The sequence below is a fragment of the Littorina saxatilis genome, linkage group LG4, assembly GCF_037325665.1.
Source record: "Littorina saxatilis isolate snail1 linkage group LG4, US_GU_Lsax_2.0, whole genome shotgun sequence".
Classification (NCBI taxonomy): Eukaryota; Metazoa; Mollusca; class Gastropoda; order Littorinimorpha; family Littorinidae; genus Littorina; species Littorina saxatilis.
In genome coordinates, this window is record NC_090248.1 from 11,371,635 (window position 1) to 11,396,984 (window position 25,350).

Here is a 25,350-nt window from a genome sequence, read left to right on the forward strand (position 1 = left end):
TGGTATCGTGTGAATTTTACCGTCGATCACTTTACATGTGTAACCTCAATTAACATGTTGCATGTTTTGCTTTCGATTTGTATGTTGCTTACTTTGTCATTTTGTTGTTTATGTTTATTTGCTTGTTTGCTTACTTGTCGATTGTTTGCTGATTCGTTCGTTTACTTTGTTTATTTGTCATGTTGCTTTACTTGTTTATCATTTATTAGACATTTGTATTAGAAGTAAGGACCGGTTGTAAGAAAAGGCGTCGCCTTAAACCTCTATCCTTGAAAAATAAAGTTCCATCATCATCATCATCTCTCTCTCGCTCTCTGTCTCGCTCTCTCTCGCTCTCTCTCTCTCGCTCTCTCTCTCTCTCGCTCTGTCTATCTCTCTCTCTCTCTATCTCTCTCTCTCACTCTCTCTCTCTCTATCTCTCTCGCCCTTTTCCCTCCTCTCCCATCACGCCCATTTTATCACTCTCGCAATTAACAAAATCAAATTAGTGTAACCTCACTCAGCTAACAGCAGCCGAACAACATAACATTACAATAGTCGCAACAACAGAACAAGAAACACCAGACTACAGTCAAACCTGTCTAAAACGACCACTCAAGGGACCAACCAGAAGCGGTTGTTATACACAGGTGGTCGCTATGGAAGGTGATTAATAAAGAAGAAACGCTTGTCGAGCCGGGATTGTTAAGGACGGTCGCTGTTGGCAGGTGGTCGCTTTTGGGACATGGTTGCAAGCGCAGGTTCGATAGAAACCAGCAGTCACCACCTCTGGGCTCTGCATATTGACCGCTAGCCAGCTGGGACAGAACTGAGCAGGGAAACAGACCGCGACAAAATTCGCCCAGCAGCGCCTGAAACTACAACTGTGCGTTACACGACATCCTCGACAGCATCACATAAAAACCACTCGACAATTTATACCTGTCGGGGCGACAAGGATGTGATCTCTCAACAGGGTGGCGTCTCGCAGGCTCTGGTTGTGTTCTGCGGGTTGATCCACTATAATATTCCAAAGCCTGCTCGCTGGAAAAGGACATTCTTCGGGTAGTGGTGGCTTGTAGCGTGAAGGTGACCGGTGTAACACGAAATTTTTACTCCACGAAAAATGTACTCCGGAGTAAACATTTCGTACGAAATTCTTACTCCGAGAACACTTTTCGTACGAGAAAAGAACTCCCCAAGGCACGAAAAAATTACTCCCTCCACGAAATTTTTACTCCCCATTTTCTTTACTTCCAGTAAAAATCTCGTACGCAAAAATGGGATGCGGGCGAAGGGATTAATGTCAATAAGTGATCTCGCGCACACGAATGTCGCGCTACCCTCCTTCTACCCCTTCCACCACCAAGACTAACAGGGGACAAGGGAGTAAAAATTTCGTACACCTGGAAATTGCTTGGGTTTGGGTGAAGTAATTTATTTGTTATTTATTCGTCAGGGGAGTAACATTTTTGTACGAAATGTTTACTCGGAACTCACCTGTTTTGGGAAGTAATTTTCTCGTGAAATGGGGGAGTGTTTTTTTCGTAAAGGGAGTAACTTTTTCGTACGAAATGTTTACTCCGGACTGAGTAAAAATCTCGTGGGAGTAATTTTCTCGTGTTACACCGGTTGTAATCTTGATCTGTCTGAAACTGGTGTGACGTTTTCATCTTTCGCCGTGTTGATATTTCGATTCTGGGCCTCGTTGATCTAGTATAAACTCTACACTGAACAAAAAAAACACCCTTCAATAGTACTGATAAGCGACCTTGTGTACCTTCCATTCATGGGGCCAAATTTGTCCAACCAATTTTTTTTTTATTTAACTTGAAATTTGATTCATCCTCAAATGTTTCCCTTCTTACTCAAGGGACGTAACCACTCGGTACACGTTTTCGAAAAAATCGATTTTGGGGGTGATTCACCACGAATTTTCTTCACATGCAAGAAACTGACATGCTTTTCGTCCATAAATAATTTCACTTCTTAATTTTACCAGGAAACAACATTTCAGTCTTGAGTATATATCGAGGGGGAAATATGTACACAGGCGAAAGATGAAATCGTGACACCGGGCAGAGACAGTCGGAAAGTGGAACAGTACATGACTCGGCCTTAACTCCCATTAAAGCGTAGTTTCTTTTTTTAGGATTATTTGCACACGATTGTTATCTGCAAACTATACCCTATTGTGAGCATTGTCGTTTAAAAAACAGCCGAGAGGAGTTTAGACCGATTTTGAATGTGTTTACCTCCGAAGAGAGAACACATGCACTGAAATTTCAGTGTGCTCTCGGTGGGTTCAAGTTTGTTTGACTCCAATGACAATTGTGCGAAATGTAGGGCCTGTACCAGGCCGGGTACGGCAGCGACGGTAATCTCTCCTTTGTGTCTCTACCCTCGGGTTGTCCGACAAGATGCAGTGTAAGTTATTCTGTTGTGAAAAGTGATTCTTGTGTTCGGTTGAAACAGCTCTCATTGAAAAAATAGTTGCACGGTCAGACACTGTAAAAGTTCCGTTGGATTTGTGTACATTTGTGCATACAATTACGCATTGAGTCCGTGAATATAACGTAAAGAGAGTTAAACACGATAAAATGTATTGACCAAATCGAACTTGACCGGCCAGCCTACTTTTCGAGATATATATATGTATATATAAATACTCGCTCAAGTGCTGAAAGCTTTCAGCCACACTGATACCGGCTAGCGAGGTACTCCGTTGTGAACGACGGGTGTTCGCAGGCTACCCAGGAAAACACCGATCCTGCTAGCCGGACATTTCCGGGTGTGACCATGGGACCGCCCGCTGTCCAGTGAAGCCGTCGGGTTCTTGGATGGATTGATTCAGAGTGTGTTTGTGGTATGCGAAAACTGCCGATGAGACAGTCTCTCTTTTCTTAGCTGTCCGGACTGATAGTGTGTGTTTGGTAGCCAGGACCTTTTTCGCGAGAATTCTGCAGTTCTGGTGTTTGCATCGGACAATGTGTTCGTAGGAGTCAAGGAACTGCATGGAGAGTTGTGCAAGTGTTTTACACGGTGTGCACACACATCCTTGACCCGTGTTTTTTATAATCACTCGTGTGCCTGTTTTCCACATGTTCCGGGTAGGCTGGGTTCTGTTTGTTGTCGGTTCTCAATGACGTTCCTGGGTTCAAAAAGTCGTAAAAAGTCAAGAGTCTCTTCGTTGCTTTACAACCTGTGCCACTAAAACACTCAGGGTAGGTTGTAAGATTTGTGTGACTGTCCTCTGTGTTTTACAACTGCCCGCCGCGAAAAGGAAGCAACTCTGCTCGTCGCTAAGGTTGTATGAACCATACAGACGCACCAGCGTGTTTCGTTTTGTTTGAACAAAACGCTGTGGTGTAGCATTCCTCTGTGGCCAAACTACAGGGGTGGACAACGGAACTACAAGTCGACATTTTTGTCTACGCTGTGCTTGTTTCAGTCAGGTGCCACGAACAGCTACAACCGAAAAAGGGGCGTGACGAGCGTATTGACACTGACAGCGCGCTCTGTGCGACAAATGGCTCATAGGGTTGTGAAATGAACAAGCAGCGAATTAGGGGTGCGGCAAATGAGCGTTCAATTAGTTGATCGACTAGCCACCCCGGCCAGCGCTGTACTTTGCTTGTTGCAAATCAATGGTGGATTACGAGACTTCTGCCGAGGTGTGTTTCCAACATACAGGAGAAGTTAGTCAACTACTTATTGTAGGGGTCATCAGGAAATGTTCCCAGCGTAGGCCTAAACGTTTTAACGGGCTATGGACTAAATTTATCTGCAGCGAATCTTCCCGAGTGGGTCGATTCGCACTGCGTTTCAAACTGTTACACCCTTTATCCTTGCTTCGTAAAGTGGAATTTGAATAATCTTATCCAGAGACATACAGTGTCTCTATGTCTCTGTCTTATCTAACGTTTCGAAACGTCCCACAACAGAGGACTTCGTAGCCGTGATAACGGCTGATCCTGCCTCGTCGTCGACTGACAACAGTACACGATTCAAACCGGGTGAGATTATACCTGTGTCTGTTGTGTGTAGTGCGTGACGAGAGAGAAGTGAAGCGCTGTGGAACAGTACCCGTAAACACATACCCGTTTCTCTCACAGCGCTGGATTTCGCGCTTGGGACACTGACAGCAGTCTGGAACCATTTCTGAAAGAGGCCGGCAGATCAGACAAGGAGAGGGAGAAAGAGGAAAAAAGAGAGAGGGGAGGATCGATAGGCCTGAGTGTTACAGTGTGTGATCTTCGCGTGTAGTCGCTGTCTGCCCACCCCGGGTGGCGTCTTCCTGCCCGACCGCTCAGGTGAGTTAATAACTCCACATCTTTTCATGGTGTCAATGTTCGCATTTATTCCGCAGCTTCAAAGGTCAGGGAATGCAGGGCCTACATATTTTCATGCTGAGATTGTTCGCATTTATTTTGCTTCATGGTCACTCAGGGAATGAACATCTCGTCACGCTGAGATTGTTTTCATTTATTCAGCTTCACTGGGCAGAGAATGAACATCTGTTCATGCTGAGAATGTTCACATTTATTCGGCTTCTTTGTCAGAGCAAGGACATCTTTTCATGCTGAGAATGTTCACATCTATTCAGCTTCACGGGCAGGGACTGAACATCTTATCATGCTGTGAATGTTCACATTTACTTAGCTTCACTTTCAGGGAATGTACCTGTATTTTTTCATGCTGAGAATATTCACATTTATTCGGCTTCATGGTCAGAGAATGAATATTCTTTCATGCTGAGAATGTTTTCATTTATTCAGCTTCATGGGCAGAGAATGAAAAAAATTTCATGCTGAGAATGTTCACATTTATTCAGCTTCATGGTCAGAGAATGAACATTTTTTCATGCTGAGAATTTTTGCATTTATTTAGCTTCATGGGCAGGGAATGTACATCTGTTCATGCTGAGAATGTTCACATTTATTCGGCTTCATGGTCAGAAAGAGCAAGAATATCTTTTCATGCTTACAATGTTCACGTCTGTTAAGACTAGCTTCATGATCAGAGCCTGCATCTTTTCATGATATATGCATATCTTTTCGTTCTCGGAATGTGCGCTTTTTTCTCATACTCAGGATGCCATGTGTATTTATATTTATGCTAAGAATACGCTCACCTTTTGAGTAGTTCTCAGAATACACAACGTTTTGGGCAGTAAATCAAAACTGAGCAAGAAAGGTTAGCGATTGGAACGTTCAAGTTTATCCCTGCACTAGCAAGACCATTATGTCGACGAACTCGTGACCGTTTTGTTAAACCTTCCATACACTAACCTTTCTTGGTTTTTGATTCACCACTCAAAAGCTGTGCGTATTCTGAATAAAAAAAACCCAGGTGTTAAATGGGACGGGTCGTAGAATTGTGGGGAGGGACCCAAAAGGGGGAATTCCACTTTACATTCTGTTGAGACTCCAACAGCTAAAAGTACGAAGCGAAAAGTAACTCGAACCACACTGGCGTCAACAGTTTCTCAATCGACAGAATGTGCAGGGAAAATCTTTCTGTCTGCGGGAAAATTAATGTCATATCCAGCTGCGTTGCCTTGTTATTTGTGTCGAGTTTAAACTCCTTTTAAGACCTCCAAAATCTGAGAAAATCAGGTCCAAAAAAAAGGAGTCTTAAAATGTGGGTAAATTAAAATTAAAGAGAACGTACTCAGAAAATCCAAAAACAATACAGGATCTTAGAGAGGAGGGGGTCTTAAATCAAGGTGGTTCCACTGTGAGTACTGTTGATTCTGAAAACAACAACCCAAACAACAACAACAACAACAACAACAACAACAACAACAACAACAACAACAACAACAACAATAACAACAACGAAAACAAACAACAACGAAAACAAACAACAACGAAAACAAACAACAACAACAACAACAACAACAACAACAACAACGAAAACAACCAACAACAATAACAACATCGACAAAAATCAGGATGTCCAAAGCTCTCCACCAAAAGGAAAGTATTTGTCACCGTCTAATGGGTTGCTGCAACCGGGGAGGTGTCTCATTATTTTGTAACGGCCGCCAGAAAATTGAAATGCATATATCCTATTAATAATGCAGAGTCTGTGTGATTGCACGTGACACTCGAAGCTGAGCGTCGTGCATTCGAAAGGTAGAAGACGAAAATAGAAATGTAAATATTAAATGTAATCTAACACAACCATACACACATACACTCACTCACACACACACACACACACATACACACACACTCACACACACATACGCACACACACACACACTCACACACACACACACACACACACACACACACACAGACACACACTATCTCTCTCTCCTTCACACACACACACACACACAAACACATGTACACACACACACACACACACTCTCTCTCTCTCTCCTTCACACACACACACACACACACACACATACACACTCTCTCTCCCTCTGTCACACACACACATTCATATACACACACTCTCTCTCTCTCTCCTTCACACACACACACACACACACACACACACACACTCACGCACACACACACACACACACACACACACACATACACACACACACACACACACACACACACACACACACACACACTAATCGTTGTGAGAGGTGTTACATTGATTTCCGTGTGAAAGACAAACAGGCTTGAGCGCCTTCCTCTCAGTAGCGAGTGATTGCAATTTGCACCGGATTAAAACGACGACAGCAGCTGGTTAGGTTGTATTCATGACTGGTAAAACATTTGGGGCCAAACATTGTGGTCACTTGCTGTGAGCTTACTTTTGTGACTGCTTTACATAGCATACATTTGTTGATCGTGATTGCTGTTTTACGTTTTTACAATTTTTTTCAAAACAAGTGGTACGCTCAACATTTACCCACCCCCGACCCCCCACGCACACACACACACACACACACACACACACACACACACACACACACACACACACACACACACACACACACACATCAACAACAACAACAGCAACATCATCATCATCAACAACAACAACAACAAACAAACAAACAACAAACAAACAAACAAACAAACAAACAAACAAACAAACAACAACAAACAACAACAAACAACAACAAACAACAACAACAAACAACAACAAACAACAACAACAACAGCAGCAAATGCGTATAGCGCGAACCACGGTATCATTCTGTGATCTCCACGCTTTACAACAACATATAAGAAACATAATAAAGTTACAACAAAGTGACAGCAAGATAACATCTAAGGCACATACAAAACGTTGAAAATATTGATAGAACATACAAAGACAGATATCAAAAGAATATGTAAAAAGTGTAAGATATATTGGATCCGTTTTTAAAATATTTGTGCTCGTGGTGTTCTCCCACCTCCCTTGTTTTTCTTCCCCATCTCGATTTAATTTCAAAATTTTTTCGGAGAGTTTAATAATATTTTTCTATATTTTTGGGGTGATTTGTTTTGTTGTACTTGCCCTAGCTGGGTTCATATATCAAATACTGTAACTTTTGACAACAAAGACCAAAAGAAACCAAGTGTGTGTGTGTGTGTGTGTGTGTGTGTGTGTGTGTGTGTGTGTGTGTGTGTGCGTGTGCGTGAGTGTGGATGTGTGTCTGTGTGTGTGTGTGTGTGTGTGTGTGTGTGTGTGTGTGTGTGCACGCGGGCCTGCATGCGTGTGTGTTTGTCTGTCTTTTTGTATGTGTGCTTTAAGTGTGTCTATCTCAGTATCTGTCTGTATCTCGGTCTGTCTGTCAACCGTTTTCCTCTGTTCAAGTTGTGTGTGTGTACATACGCGTATCAAGTGTTAATACGTGTTGGAAATACCTTCTTATCAAAACCAAGTTTGAAGTCAGGGCGTCATTTATTTGTAGAAAGCTAAAGCACCCGACGAGAAGAGGTTAAAATATATACCATTAATTGGAAGTGCTGAACCACAACAGTTGCGGTGCACAGTTTTATACCCGTGCCAGCCTGTGCTAGGTTGAGCATGAAATGACAGCTTACAATGATTGACATGCTAGCTTAGTTCCGTTGTATGTAGAACATGAAAAGAGGTTACGTCAACGTAAGATTTCATACGGCCCTGTGAGGTTACACTGGGGAAAACGAGCTGCCATACAGTACACGGCGCTACCCATTTTATTCCGGCTTTTTACGGCATGCGTGTATTCGTGTTTCCAAGCCCTGAGACTTTCGCTGTGAACTTGGGTTCTTCATCGTGCGCATGCGTGCACTGACACGGGGGTGTTAACGTTGGGACACAGAGGAGAGTCTGCACAAAGTCAAGTGACTCTGGGAAATTAATCCCTCGCCGAACGTGTGTGTGTGTGTGTGTGTAGAGCGACTACTGGACCGATCTTTATGAAATTTGACATGAGAGTTCCTGGGTATGAAATCCCCGAACATTTTTTTCATTTTTTGGATAAATGTCTTTGATGACGTCATATCCGGCTTTTCGTGAAAGTTGAGGCGGCACTGTCACGCCCTCATTTTTTAACCAAATTGGTTGAAATTTTGGTCAAGTAATCTTCGACGAAGCCCGGACTTCGGTATTGCATTTCAGCTTGGTGGCTTAAAAATTAATTAATGACTTTGGTCATTAAAAATCTGAAAATTGTAAAAAAAAAAAAAAAAATTTATAAAACGATCCAAATTTACGTTTATCTTATTCTCCATCATTTGCTGATTCCAAAAACATATAAATATGTTATATTTGGATTAAAAACAAGCTCTGAAAATTAAATATATAAAAATTATTATCAAAATTAAATTGTCGAAATCAATTTAAAAACACTTTCATCTTATTCCTTGTCGGTTCCTGATTCCAAAAACATATAGATATGATATGTTTGGATTAAAAACACGCTCAGAAAGTTAAAACAAAGAGAGGTACAGAAAAGCGTGCTATCCTTCTTAGCGCAACTACTACCCCGCTCTTCTTGTCAATTTCACTGCCTTTGCCATGAGCGGTGGACTGACGATGCTACGAGTATACGGTCTTGCTGAAAAATGGCATTGCGTTCAGTTTCATTCTGTGAGTTCGACAGCTACTTGACTAAATGTTGTATTTTCGCCTGACGCGACTTGTTCTTTTCTTTCTCTGAACTTGTTGTCTCTATACCGGTGTACGACATTTAATCATTCCGTTTTTTTATTTCTTAATTTTTAGCAAGGATGTACATGTATGGTAAGACTAGGCGTCGCACTCAAATATTTCTCCTTGTGTAATAAAGATTAATCAATCAATCAATGTTTCTCTCTTGAGTCATGAAAGCTTTTCCCTTGACTTTTTTCTCCGCAAAGTGAGCAGTCCATACTCTTACCGCTGTTGCAAGAGACGTTTCGCAAGCTATGTTGGACATTTGCACGGTATGTTTACGCAATGTAACTATTTGCATTTTATCCTTGTAGTATTAGTTTATCCTCGTCAAAAACGGATTTATGGCTTATAAAATGAATATCTCTGTCTTTGTATCTCTGTCACTGTCTCTGTCTCTCTGTCTGTCTCTGTCTGTCTGTTTCTGTCTCTCTCTCTGTCTCTCTCTCTCTCACTCTCTCTCACTCTCTCTCTCTCTCGCTCTCTCTCTCTCTTCCTCCCAAAATGAGTTATTTTTGTTATCACAGATAACGTTCCGTATTCTACGACATCTTTTTATATTTAGTCAAGTTTTGACTAAATATTTTAACATCGAGGGGGAATCGAAACGAGGGTCGTGGTGTATGTGCGTGTGTGTGTGTGTGTGTGTGTGTCTGTCTGTCTGTCTGTCTGTGTGTGCGTGTGTGTAGAGCGATTCAGACTAAACTACTGGACCGATCTTTATGAAATTTGACATGAGAGTTTCTGGGTATGAAATCCCCGAACGTTTTTTTCATTTTTTTGATAAATGTCTTTGATGACGTCATATCCGGCTTTTCGTGAAAGTTGAGGCGGCACTGTCACGCCCTCATTTTTCAACCAAATTGGTTGAAATTTTGGTCAAGTACTCTTCGACGAAGCCCGGGGTTCGGTATTGCATTTCAGCGTGGTGGCTTAAAAATTAATTAATGACTTTGGTCATTAAAAATCTGAAAATTGTAAAAAAAATTAAAAATTTATAAAACGATCCAAATTTACGTTTATCTTATTCTCCATCATTTGCTGATTCCAAAAACATATAAATATGTTATATTCGGATTAAAAACAAGCTCTGAAAATTAAATATATAAAAATTATTATCAAATTTTTTTTTCGAAATCAATTTAAAAACACTTTCATCTTATTCCTTGTCGGTTCCTGATTCCAAAAATATATAGATATGATATGTTTGGATTAAAAACACGCTCAGAAAGTTAAAACGAAGAGAGGTACAGAAAAGCGTGCTATCCTTCTCTGCGCAACGAATACCCCGCTCTTCTTGTCAATTCCACGTGCACTGCCTTTGCCACGGGCGGTGGAGTGACGATGCTACGAGTATACGCTCTTGCTGCGTTCAGTTTCATTCTGTGAGTTCGACAGCTACTTGACTAAATATTGTATTTTCGCCTTACGCGACTTGTTTGTTTATTCTTTAGAGATAGAGAGAGAGAGAGAGAAAGAGAGAGAGAGAGAGAGATAGAGAGAGAGAGAGAGAAAGAGAGAGAGAGAGAGAGAGAGATAGTTATTTATTCGAAACGAAATACAATCATAGTGAACCGTGACAGTGACACTTTTTGTAAATCGACGTGCAGAGTTGAACTCTCTTTACTCTGTGCCTCAAAAGGAAAACAAACACCCCATAAAACGGACTTTAATCACGGCACATCGATTCACGGCGCATTTAATGGAATACACAGTTCCTGCTCTGTATAAGCCACAGTTTATGGCTCACTGTCATCAACCATACAAATTGCTGTTGTAGGCTGCGTATGCATTTTTTTTTTTTTTTAATGTGCGTTTCTTATCAGACTCAGTGAGAAGAACAAAAATGTACACACCCTGTCATTGTTTCTATATGTTCTTTTTTTTTATTTTTTTATTTTTTTACCTCAGTTGCATGCAAGGCTGCTTCAACCCATCTTTTTTGCCTCTTTCGTCTTTTTTTATTTTTTATTTTTTTCTTTCTTTCTTTTTGGGCGGTGAGCATATCCTTCTTCATTGGTCTTTTTTTTTTAATGAAATTTTAATTTTGTTTTCTTTTACATTACAGGTTACATTTCCATTAAATTACTTTTTAATTCAACAACAATTTAACTAATGTTTGCGTGTATGTGCGTGTGTGTGTGTGTGTGTGTGTGTGTGTGTGTGTGTGTGTGTGTGTGTGTGTGTGTGTGTGCGTGTGTGTGTGTGTGTGTGTTGTTGTTGTTGTTGTTCCCATAATTCTGTTATATAATACATTTTCAGCGGGACAATACATAACAAGTTAATTAATCCAACGCTCGATAGACAAAGGCGAGAATTTACAAATTACCAATTACAGTACCAGTTTTCAGCACATATGTTCTTAATATGACGTTCCACGAATAAGTCCTTCTCGTTTTGGGATCAAAGAATCTTTGGGAGGATGGGGGGGGGGGTTATTAATTTTTTTTTTGTTGCTTTGTTTTGTTTTGGTTTTGGTTTTGTTTGTTTTGTTTTGTTTTGTATTTTGTTTTGTTTTTCTGTCCCGACTCACGTTCCTGGGACCAGATCTTCTGCCCTCACACCGCTCGTGTCGGCGTTCTATGGTGAAAAAAAGAAAGGCCTACTCTTATAATGTTTTTTATGTTTTTAACCTGTTAGATGAATCAAAAAGTTGTAGGTGCTTTCTTCAGGCAGGAAAGCTTCTGTAATGATGGTAAGCGAGGGTTCATAATAATTAGCGAGAGATTTTGCTCCTTCAGTGTCATGTACAATGTGGTTACGGGCATGTGAGCATTATGTATGTTATTTAAATAGTGGCGTTTTCTACGAAGTTTCTTGATGCCTGTCTTACACTGTGCCGAATATCCTTGCGAATATGAACATGTATTCCGCAAAAAAAGAGACGAATGGACAGGAAAAAAATATTGAAAATTCGAAGCCTTAACGATCATTGCGAATGCATACAAATCTATATAGGAATGTCTTGCGGATGTATTACGAACGTTGCGAGTGGCGTTGCGAGTGCTTGCAAACATTTTACGAATAAAGCGATTATGCAATTCGCATTGTTCGTAATACTGCTCTTACACTGTGCCGAATTTCCCTTGCGAATAGAATTCACCAATAATTCGTAATGATCGGGACATGGTCGCAAGACATTCGTAAATGTTCTTAACCATTCGCCACCATTCGTCTCTTGTTGCAAATATTAGCAACATGAATGCATATTCTTCAGTATTCGCAAGCCATTCGTAATCATCGTAAAGGTATTCGTAGCGCTCGCAAGGCGTTCGCAATGATCGGTACACATTCGCAAGCACTCGCAACTATTCGTAAGACATTCGCAAGAAATGTGTATATGAACATGTTGTATTTGGCCAAAAAAAGAGACTAATGGACAGGAAAAATATTGACCATTCGAAGCCTTACGAATCCTTGCGAATGTCTTACGAATGGTTGCGAGTGCTTGTGAATGTCTACTGATCATTGCGAATGCATACGAATCTATATTCGCAAGGATATTCGGCACAGTGTAAGACAGGCATAACGAATGTTTGTGAATGCCTTGCGAGCCTGACGAACACATTGCGATGATTACGAAATAATGTTCGCAAGGATATTCGGCACAGTGTGAGACAGGCATAACGAATGGTTGCGAATGCCTTGCGAGCGTTACGAATACATTGCGATGATTACGAATGTCTTGCGAAATCTTACCAGTACGTTGCAAAAAAGTTAAGAATATGACTTCTTTGCGAATATTAGGAACATGTTGCTATGTTCAAAACAAGAGACGAATGGTGGCGAATGGTTAAGAACATTTACGAATGTCTTGCGACCATGTCCCGATCATTGTGAATTATTGGAAAATTCTATTCGCAAGGGAAATTCGGCACAGTGTAAGAGTAGAAAAACGGTCCACGACTGCGAATATCCGTGCAAATGGTCTGAGGTACTTTTTTCATTTATAATTTCTGTTTTCTGCCTTTTTTTGCACCTGCTCCTCCCACAGTTTCCATCTATTTTGACATCTTCGTTCGCATTTAAGAACTTCACAAGTAATATATAATTATGTAAAGAATGAAAAGACAATTGAAGACTTGAAGCATGACTCCTCGAATTTGTTATTCTGGTCTATCTTCGTGAAAAAACAATAACTTCTCCAGTTCAAAACTAACCAAGACAAATCGTGTTCTTACATGTTATCCTTACTGGTGTGTGATTACACATACAACACCAACAAGTGGTATTATCACTCATGTGCTTGCATCTTATTTGAAACACCGGGTAGCCGTTTCAAGCATTTTTGTGTCATGAACGCAATTATGAGAAACTAGATGATTACCCGCTTCGCCGGGTACCGGCTTCGCCGGGAAGAAGTAGAGCCGAATACCAGGCTGCGCCTGGGACCCGGCTTTGCCGGCGCACGAAAGAAAGGAGATAAACGCGCAAAACACTGGAGACCTTCTAAAAATAGTAACGTGCAGTGACCTTCTAAAAATAGTAACGTAGTAACGGGAATATGGATTGACGCCACACGGAGGAAGGGAGATAATCGCGGCTGAAAACACTGGAGAAGATAAGGAAGAGTTACTGGTAGTGGATCCCGAAAAAAAAAGAAAAAAAAAATCGGTTCAGCGCGCACAGCGCTGCGCGCTGAGAGCACGTGTTGAAATATCTCATCGATGAGGTTGTGTCCGGGGTGTAGCTGAATACGGTGTCCAAATTTGAAAAAGATCCACCGAGAACTTTGGCCGTGCATCGCAGACAGACAGACACTAGTCGTATATATATATATAGATGTTAATTGAGCAAGGTTTTGTTATTTGCAAGACCATCCTTGCAAGGTTTTTTTTAATTGCCTTTATTCGCAGCGTGGCTTCTTGTCTTTTACTTTTTTTTTTATTCTTGAAAATAGATGAGTTGTTTAACTTCCCCTCCTATTCTCCGAATCTTTCTTCTTCTTTCGTTTTTTTGTTGTTGTCAGAAATGTTTTGTGTGCGTTTTTTGCAACAACTTTGCATTTCTCTTATTCCCAGCATGCTTTTCCTTCTCCTTCTCTCTTCAAAATTGATTAGTGGGTTTTTTTTGTATCTCCAACTCCCAAGTCTCATTTTCCTTCCGTTTTAGGTTTTTTTTCTTTTTAGAACTCTCGTTAATTTTCTTTGCACTAAACGCAGTTTTGTAAGAGCTCATTTTTACGTCTCGAGTCCTATTGTTTTCGCCTTTTGTCCTTCCAGTGCTACCGCCACGAGGCATCAATTATTTCTGATAAATTGCACTACCTTCTTTGATGGTATAGCTAGCTCTGTAACTGCGCAGTCGTGTCCCTGTAAGTAGGCTACATGCAGACAGACAGATCTAGATCTAGTGTCTTGCTTTCTTGCACAGTTTCACCTATGCTCTTTCTGAGGGTCGTGGTGTGTGTGTGTGTGTGTGTGTGTGTGTGTGTGTGTGTGTGTGTGTGTGTGTGTCTGTCTGTCTGTCTGTCTGTCTGTCTGTGCGTGTGTGTGTGTGTAGAGCGATTCAGACTCGAGGCTATTCAGCGTAACTTTGTTATTTGAGTGTACAGACAGACAGACAGACAGACAGACAGACAGACAGACAGACAGACAACCAGACAGACAGACAGACAGACAGACAGACAGACAGACAGACAGACAACCAGACAGACAAACAGACAGACGGGCGGCACTCATATTCGCCCTGCAGTCCGGACTGACGATCTAACAGCGAACGACAAGAAGAAGATATACGCACACACGGACACACACATATAGGCACATCCACATGCTCACGCACGCACGCACGCACTCAGACACACACTCCCTCCCTCCCTCCCTCCCTCCCTCCCTCTCTCTCTCTAACACACACATAAACACACGCACACACTCACACACACACATACACACACATACACACATACACACACACGCGTGCGCGCGCACACACTCACACACACACACACACACACACACACACACACACACACACACACATACCACACTCACGAGATGTATCAGATAAGATTGCTGACAACAGAAAATGTCCGACGCGTGACACTACTGATATACATCGTAAATCACACACCTGTATGATTCATTCAAGTTTGCTTGTTTTTTACTATGAAGCGAAAAAGTTAATGATGCGTTCAATGCAATCCATTGTAACAATATATTGCCCAGAGAAACGGAAGAAGAAATTAACGACTAGTTTGTTGATTTTGTTAAGCCTGATATCACCTAGGCAAAGTCGACTTCACAAAACTTGCTTTGGCACTGAACTATTGATAAAAGGACTTTTCGAAATCTTTGTGAAGTCAAGTTCGGGCTCACAAAATTAGCACTGTGCGAGGATCAAACATCTTTCCAGCAATTCTTCTTATTCGTTCATGGGCTTAGACTCCCACGTTCACTCATGTATTTAGCACGAGTGGATATTCACGTGTATGACCGTTTTTACCCCGCCATTCAGGCAGCATACGCCGATTTCGGGGGAGGCATGCTGGGTATTTTCGTGTTTCTATAACCCACCGAACTCTGACATGGATTACAGGATCTTTTCCGTGGGCACTTGGTCTTGTGCTTGCGTGTACACACGAAGGGGGTTAAGTCACCAGCAGGTCTGCACATTAGTTGACCTGGGAGATGGGAAAAATCTCCACTCTTAACCCACCAGGCGGCAGCGACCGGGATTCGAACTCACGACCTCCCGATTAGGAGGCCGACGTCTTACCACCACGAAACTGCGCCCAGCAATAACTCTCGTCCTCTTCAGATTGAGGAAGCAGCGCGTAAGTGAGCCATAGGTCACCAATTTCTGTCTATGTTCGTGTTAATATAGTTTGATGTCCGTTCCATTTCAAGACTTTTTTTTGTCAACGATAAAATGTTCCATAATTTAACTATTCTTGTAACGTATTGTATTGTATTGTAGTGATTGTAACGTATTGTTTTATCAAAAACAAACGTTCCAACAAATTACCTTTCTTGTTTATTGATTTTTAACTATTCTTGGTTGTTGGTGATGTTGTTTTTTGCTTTTAGCTGGTGTTGTTTTGTTTAGTTTTTGAGTAATTATATTTGAGTAATAATTTTTGATAGTTCACCAGTGATACCTTATCAGTGAGTAAGGCGCTAGATTTGCTTAGGTGGTTGGTTGGTTGGTTCCTTCCTTAGTAAGTTCGTTACCTTCTCAGTTAGATAGCGTGGTTGTTGGTTCGTCCAAACGCACGGCACTTTTCACTTACAAATCCATCTCGTCCGAAAGCATGGAAACAGGGGTGCAAAGAATAAAAATCGTTTGGCCAAAGTGACTGTGTTATTCACCTCGTTCATTATTCAACGTCACGCGTTGCCTGTCCGGATCGATTATTAGTGTAACCGGCTGAATTGCGCATAGTAGGAAGAACCCTCAAAATATCACACAGAAACAGCTTTGATTCTTCGGAAACCAGTAGCACCAAGAGTTATCTAGACTGCTTGAGATGCCTAAGAATTGAGTAATAAAAATGACAACGACGAAAGTACCGATAAACAGTGCCTCCGACGCTACATTCGCCTTTGAACAAGGTAAGACTGCACGTAAAAAATGTGAGCAAAGCCGCTTCTTCGTCAATACTTGTCACTCGAGTTGATGCGTTGGCCCCACGTTAGTTAATTATATAAGCAGGAAGGTCACAAATACTTTCTTTTACGTGTAGGTTTAACTGACATGGTATCAGTGCAGTCAAGTCACCGCAACAATACAATGGGCAACTCTATGTTAAAGGGGCCTTAATCCTAACCAATCATGCCCGCCACCACAAACCCTTCCCGCCTTCAACATGGGAGAGCAGCATCACTTAGCTTGAACACATACCTAATTTCAACGGCGTGCAAAGAGGCTGTTTTCTGTGCAAAGATGCTGTTTTCTGTGCAAAGAGGCTGTTTTCTGTGCAAAGAGGCTGTTTTCTGTCGCAACCGATGCCAGCGTCAATACAAATCCAAAACAGATAGACTTTCAACGGTTCAAAAAAAAAAAAAAAAAAAAAAAAGTGAGTTATTGGAATGCTGATACCCGCGTCAACGCACGAAATCATTTTAGCCCAAAACTCTCACCCTGCACAGATAGAAGCCAACCTGTAGATGTTTGCTGTGTGGCCAAATGGAAGGATGGTCTTATATTCCACTTAAATACAAAAACAGAACGACTGTCAACGTGCCAATATCCAGAATCAAACAACAAGATCGACTGTTAACGTGCCAATATCCAGAATCAAACAACAAGATCGACTGTCAACGTGCCAATATCCAGAATCAAACAACAAGATCGACTGTCAACGTGCCAATATCCAGAATCAAACAACAAGATCGACTGTCAACGTGCCAATATCCAGAATCAAACAACAAGATCGACTGTTAACGTGCCAATATCCAGAATCAAACAACAAGATCGACTGTCAACGTGCCAATATCCAGAATCAAACAACAAGATCGACTGTCAACGTGCCAATATCCAGAATCAAACAACAAGATCGACTGTTAACGTGCCAATATCCAGAATCAAACAACAAGATCGACTGTTAACGTGCCAATGTCCACAATCAAACAACAAGATCGACTGTCAACGTGCCAATATCCACAATCAAACAACAAGATCGACTGTCAACGTGCCAATATCCACAATCAAACAACAAGATCGACTGTCAACGTGCCAATATCCACAATCAAACAACAAGATCGACTGTCAACGTGCCAATATCCACAATCAAACAACAAGATCGACTGTTAACGTGCCAATATCCAGAATCAAACAACAAGATCGACTGTCAACGTGCCAATATCCAGAATCAAACAACAAGATCGACTGTCAACGTGCCAATATCCACAATCAAACAACAAGATCGACTGTCAACGTGCCAATATCCAGAATCAAACAACAAGATCGACTGTTAACGTGCCAATATCCAGAATCAAACAACAAGATCGACTGTCAACGTGCCAATATCCAGAATCAAACAACAAGATCGACTGTCAACGTGCCCATATCCAGAATCAAACAACAAGATCGACTGTTAACGTGCCAATATCCAGAATCAAACAACAAGATCGACTGTTAACGTGCCAATGTCCAGAATCAAACAACAAGATCGACTGTCAACGAGCCAATATCCAGAATCAAACAACAAGATCGACTGTCAACGTGCCAATATCCAGAATCAAACAACAAGATCGACTGTCAACGTGCCAATATCCAGAATCAAACAACAAGATCGACTGTCAACGTGCCCATATCCAGAATCAAACAAGATCGACTGTCAACGTGCCAATATCCAGAATCAAACAACAAGATCGACTGTCAACGTGCCAATATCCAGAATCAAACAACAAGATCGACTGTTAACGTGCCAATATCCAGAATCAAACAACAAGATCGACTGTTAACGTGCCAATATCCAGAATCAAACAACAAGATCGACTGTCAACGTGCCAATATCCACAATCAAACAACAAGATCGACTGTCAACGTGCCAATATCCACAATCAAACAACAAGATCGACTGTCAACGTGCCAATATCCACAATCAAACAACAAGATCGACTGTCAACGTGCCAATATCCACAATCAAACAACAAGATCGACTGTTAACGTGCCAATATCCAGAATCAAACAACAAGATCGACTGTCAACGTGCCAATATCCAGAATCAAACAACAAGATCGACTGTCAACGTGCCAATATCCAGAATCAAACAACAAGATCGACTGTTAACGTGCCAATATCCAGAATCAAACAACAAGATCGACTGTTAACGTGCCAATATCCAGAATCAAACAACAAGATCGACTGTTAACGTGCCAATATCCAGAATCAAACAACAAGATCGACTGTTAACGTGCCAATATCCAGAATCAAACAACAAGATCGACTGTTAACGTGCCAATATCCAGAATCAAACTACAAGATCGACTGTTAACGTGCCAATATCCAGAATCAAACAACAAGATCGACTGTCAACGTGCCAATATCCACAATCAAACAACAAGATCGACTGTCAACGTGCCAATATCCACAATCAAACAACAAGATCGACTGTCAACGTGCCAATATCCACAATCAAACAACAAGATCGACTGTCAACGTGCCAATATCCACAATCAAACAACAAGAAAGGTTGGTCATTGGAATGTTTAAATTACTGACAAAACAAGACATTCGCAAGAACATCGACCCAATGAGTGATCTTTCGTCACAGTGGACAGGCAGACAAATGATTATAATCAGACAAATGAAACAAATGAAAGACTTAGCTCAGTATTTTTTTTTTTATCCTACATAAAACCTGGACAGATCATCGGTGGTAAACAAGATGGCCCACACAGCTCACAGGAAGTTAGGCATCTTTAAAGTTACTGTTCCAGATGCCTTTCAGCCGTGCCTCAGGCATCTATCCATTTAAATTTTATGCCAGGTTTCATTGACCTTCTTGCAAGGAGTCGAAAACTGCATTTTTTTTTTTACAAATAAATGTTCATCATTGTACGGGCAGGACGGCGTATAAGCCTCGATCAGGCCCCGTACGTGAACTAATTACGTCAAAATTCTAGATAGAAGTCTATTAGTCTCGACGAAAGAGATATTTTTTTCTATCGCGAGTAGTTTATGTGAAGACATTGAGTTTAATTTAGAAAGAAAATTGAAAAACATGGTGGTTTGGTTGCATTTTGGCCTCCCCGACACTGCCTTTAGTCCTAGAACGTGATCACGGGAAATGTTGATTGCAATTTGGCGGGAGATGTCAACTGACAAACCGCATTAAGATTTGTTTGGCTGGCAACACTTAAGGCATGTGTAATATAGTCATCTGTGGAATAGTTGTGTAAGTGTTTTAAATGTGTATATCCTTATCTACGACAAAAAGACGACTCGTTGCTTTTTTGTTTTGATTGTTCGTTCATGGGCTGAAAATCCCACGGCGTTTACGTGTATGACCGTTTTTACCCCGCCATTTAGGCAGCCATACGCCGCTTTCGGAGGAAGCCTGCTGGGTATATTCGTGTTTCTATAACCCACCGAACATGGATTACAGTATCTTTTTCGTGCGCACTTGATCTTGTGCTTGCGTGTACACTCGGGGGTGTTCGGACACCGAGGAGAGTGCACACAAAGTTGACTCTGAGAACTAAATCTCTCGCCGAACGTGGGGACGAACTCACGCTGACAGCGGCCAACTGGATACAAATCCTGCGCGCTACCGACTGAGCTACATCCCCGCCCACTCGTTGCTTCAACAGTGCTTTCATCGGAGTAGCATCTTTAAGGTTATAAGTAACATGGCATCCACATACACACACACAAAAAACAAAAACAAAACAAAACCAAGGCATCAGACAGTGTCGTCGAGTGGTCTCCGAAATACGATCTGCATCTCTTGATTGAGAAGTGTCTTTCCGAAACCAGAAACGAGTTATCTGCATTGTGCGTATAAAATTACCAGGGATATCGTCTGGCACATGCCATGCAATCATTGTTTTCTGGAGTTGTTGTAAGACAACGCGACCTTGGGGAAATGATTACATCGTTGTTGACACACACACAAATATTAGTATTTACTATGGTAGATAAAAGAAACAATGCATAATTGAGCTAAGTTATTATTTTCTGTTCGTTGTCTCATTGTTTGTTGTCTTTCCGTCGAATTAAAAAAACATGGACGAAGTTAAAATTTGACGGATGTATCGTTTTGTCAATGCTACAAAAACGTTCCGTAAATTAACTGTTCTTTGAAAAAGATTTTTTTACCAAAATCAAAAACAACAACAAGAAATGTTTTTCACTCTGAATATTCTTACACGACGTCTGTGTGTGTGTGTGTGTGTGTGTGTGTGTGTGTGTGTGTGTGTGTGTGTGTGTGTGTGTGTGTGTGTGTGTGTGTTTGCGCGCGCGCGTGTGTGTGTATGTGTGTGTGTGAGTGTGAGTGTGTATGTGTGTGTGTGTGTGTGTGTATGTGTGTGTGTGTGTGTGTGAAATATTGCCTTGAAAGGGCTGCATGTCTTGCATATGGGACTGGCCTAAATCATTATCGGTCGATGCATTCCTTTTACAACGGTAGGACTTCATCTTTAATTACTCAGTTCGGAACAATTCAAGTCCCAAGCGGAGTGCAGAGAGCGAAAGTCGATCACCGATCACCGATCGTTTCTTCTTTTGAAATGGCACGCAGACGCCCAAAAAATAATCGTTTGAAAGTTTCTTTCAAAACAGCAACCATGCTGATTCAGAACGCTATCGAATAGTACAATGCCGGGGATGTTTTGGACCGGTTACGGCAATTGTCGGTCTGTCTGTCTGTCTGTCTGTCTGTTTGTCAGTCTGTTTGTCAGTCTGTCAGTCTGTCTGTCTGTCTATCTGTCTGTCTATCTGTCTGGCTGTCTGTCTGTCTGTCTGTCTGTGGATTAGGAGGGTGGGGGGGGGGGAGCAGGGGATGGGTGGTCGGTGAGTGTTTGTGTGTGCGTGTTGGGGAGGGAATAGACTAGGAGAGGGAAGCGGTAGCTGGGAAAGAATAGACTAGGAGAGGGAAGCGGTAGCTGGGAAAGAATAGACTAGGAGAGGGAAGCGGTAGCTGGGAAAGAATAGACTAGGAGAGGGAAGCGGTAGCTGGGAAAGAATAGACTAGGAGAGGGAAGCGGTAGCTGGGAAAGAATACACTAGGAGAGGGGAACGGTAGCTGGGAAAGAACAGACTAGGAGAGGGAAGCGGTAGCTGGGAAAGAATAGACTAGGAGAGGGGAACGGTAGCTGGGAAAGAATAGACTAGGAGAGGGAAGCGGTAGCTGGGAAAGAATAGACTAGGAGAGGGGAGCGGTAGCTGGGGAAAATAGACTAGGAGAGGGAAGCGGTAGCTGGGAAAGAATAGACTAGGCGAGGGAAGCGGTAGCTATGAAAGAATAGACTAGGAGAGGGAAGCGGTAGCTGGGAAAGAATAGACTAGGAGAGGGAAGCGGCAGCTGGGAAAGAATAGACTAGGAGAGGGAAGCAGTAGCTGGGAAAGAATAGACTAGGAAAGGGAAGCGGTAGCTGGGAAAGACTAGACTAGGAGAGGGAAGCGGTAGCTGGGAAAGAATAGACTAGGAGAGGGAAGCGGTAGCTGGGAAAGAATAGACTAGGAGAGGGGAGCGGTAGCTGGGAAAGAATAGACTAGGAGAGGGAAGCGGTAGCTATGAAAGAATAGACTAGGAGAGGGGAACGGTAGCTGGGAAAGAATAGACTAGGAGAGGGAAGCGGTAGCTGGGAAAGAATAGACTAGGAGAGGGAAGCGGTAGCTGGGAAAGAATAGACTAGGAGAGGGAAGCGGTAGCTATGAAAGAATAGACTAGGAGAGGGAAGCGGTAGCTGGGAAAGAATAGACTAGGAGAGGGAAGCGGTAGCTGGGAAAGACTAGACTAGGAGAGGGAAGCGGTAGCTGGAAAAAAATAGACTAGGAGAGGGAAGCGGTAGCTGGGAAAGAATAGACTAGGAGAGGGGAACGGTAGCTGGGAAAGAATAGACTAGGAGAGGGGAGCGGAAGCTGGGAAAGAATAGACTAGGAGAGGGAATCGGAAGCTGGGAAAGAATAGACTAGGAGAGGGAAGCGGTAGCTGGAAAAGAATAGACTAGGAGAGGGAAGCGGTAGCTGGGAATGAATACACTAGGAGAGGGGAGCGGTAGCTGGGAAAGTATAGACTAGGAGAGGGGAACGGTAGCCGGGAAAAAATAGACTAGGAGAGAGAAGCGGTAGCTGGGAATGAATACACTAGGAGAGGGGAGCGGTAGCTGGGAAAGAATAGACTAGGCGAGGGAAGCGGTAGCTATGAAAGAATAGACTAGGAGAGGGAAGCAGTAGCTGGGAAAGAATAGACTAGGAGAGGGAATCGGAAGCTGGGAAAGAATAGACTAGGAGAGGGAAGCGGTAGCTGGAAAAGAATAGTCTAGGAGAGGGAAGCGGTAGCGGGGAAAGAAAAGACTAGAAGAGGAAAGCGGTAGCTGGGAAAGAATAGACTAGGAGAGGGAAGCGGTAGCTGGGAAAGAATACACTAGGAGAGGGAAACGGTAGCTGGGAAAGAATAGACTAGGAGAGGGAAGCGGTAGCTATAAAAGAATAGACTAGGAGAGGGGAACGGTAGCTGGGAAAGAATAGACTAGGAGAGGGAAGCGGTAGCTGGGAAAGACTAGACTAGGAGATTGAAGCGGTAGCTGGGAAAGAATAGACTAGGAGAGGGAAGCGGTAGCTATGAAAGAATAGACTAGGAGAGGGAAGCGGTAGCTGGGAAAGAATAGACTAGGAGAGGGAATCGGAAGCTGGGAAAGAATAGACTAGGAGAGGGAAGCGGTAGCTGGGAAAGAATAGACTAGGAGAGGGGAACGGTAGCTGGGAAAGAATAGACTAGGAGAGGGAAGAGGTAGCTGGGAAAGACTAGACTAGGAGAGGGAAGCAGTAGCTGGGAAAGAATAGACTAGGAGAGGGAAGTGGTAGCTGGGAAAGAATAGACTAGGAGAGGGGAACGGTAGCTGGGAAAGAATAGACTAGGAGAGGGAAGCGGTAGCTGGGAAAGAATAGACTAGGAGAGGGAAGCGGTAGCTGGGAAAAAATACACTAGGAGAGAGAAACGGTAGCTGGGAAGAATAGACTAGGAGAGGGGAACGGTAGCTGGGAAAGAATAGACTAGGAGAGGGAAGCGGTAGCTGGGAAAGAATAGACTAGGAGAGGGGAACGGTAGCTGGGAAAGAATAGACTAGGCGAGGGGAACGGTAGCTGGGAAAGAATAGACTAGGAGAGGGGAACGGTAGCTGGGAAAGAATAGGCTAGGAGAGGGGAACGGTAGCTGGGAAAGAATAGACTAGGAGAGGGGAGCGGTAGCTGGGAAAGAATAGACTAGGAGAGGGGAGCGGTAGATGGGAAAGTGACAGTCACGCGAGTGTGCAGGAGAAGAGCTATTCTCAAATAATTGTCTTCACGTTCTCTCCTCGCAGCCTTCAACAATCGATAAAATCCTAAATTCTCGACAGCTTAACAAATACAGTAGACTCCGCTTAATAAAATCACATCGGGACTGGGCAAATTTGTATTCATTAACCGAAGTTTTTATTAACCGAATTGAAAAAAAAAAAATCAAACAGAAAAAAAAAGAATTTTCTCTCCTGTGAAGGAAGCAATCATGAAGTAAATGTACCTGTACGATTCAGTTGAAAAACTTGCCATTGTCAGCTGTTTCAGTGGCTCTTTGCGCAGAAATGCGCGGATATCGGCATCAACACAATTAAAGCTATCACTGTCACTGTCAGGAAAGCCCCGTCTTTCCAGTCCCATTCGCAGGACTTGTAGCGCTGCACGCATCGCTGAAGCAGTTGGGGTTGGCAACTCTTCTTCTCCGTCATCGTCGTCTTGTGGTGTATCCACTTCCTCTGTTGTGGCATTCTTGATGTTGGAGACAATCTCTTCTAATTATGGATGATTAATGAGATGAGGATGATCTCGTTTCCCCCCTAAATCACAATTTTCGCTGAACTTAGCTCACTAAGCTTCAGCAAATGCTTGCATCGTCTGTCGGGTGAGTAGATATCGCTCCGTGTTTGACAATACATTGTCAAATTTGTGTTAAGTGAGCGTCCCAGCACGGAAAAAATACCCAATTTCGCCAACAAACTATTTTTATTAACCGGATTTTTGTATTTATTAACCGAAGGATTATTGCATGGGCCATATAGTGATAAATCCGGACCGGCCTAAAGTGTATTTTAAAAGCGGCTGTCCTTATTAACCGTGTGTTTATTAAGCGGATTCTACTGTATTCGCATATAATTATCTATATAATTAAATGTATCAACTTCCTCATGCATTGCTAATTTCTGGACAACTGCGCAAACATGCACACGGAATGAACTGTTAAAGGCACAGTAAGCCTCCCGTAAACCATCACAGATACTGTCAGGCTTTTACACACAGTAAGCCTCCCGTAAACCATCACAGATACTGTCAGGCTTTTACACACAGTAAGCCTCCCGTAAACCATCACAGATACTGTCAGGCTTTTACACACAGTAAGCCTCCCGTAAACCATCACAGATACTGTCAGGCTTTTACACACAGTAAGCCTCCCGTAAACCATCACAGATACTGTCAGGCTTTTACACACAGTAAGCCTCCCGTAAACCATCACAGATACTGTCAGGCTTTTACACACAGTAAGCCTCCCGTAAACCATCACAGATACTGTCAGGCTTTTACACACAGTAAGCCTCCCGTAAACCATCACAGATACTGTCAGGC

General features: G+C 42.4%; 1 protein-coding gene across 1 annotated transcript in view; it reads left to right on the forward strand.

Annotated features, from left to right (window-relative positions):
• The window catches only part of LOC138963967 (uncharacterized), a 76,100-nt gene that overhangs the window by 10,058 nt on the left and 40,692 nt on the right, over positions 1–25,350 (forward strand). The window contains exon 2 of the mRNA XM_070335827.1: positions 4,095–4,292. The gene's annotated coding sequence lies outside the window, so the exon portion shown is untranslated. The remainder of the gene's footprint in view (positions 1–4,094; positions 4,293–25,350) is intronic.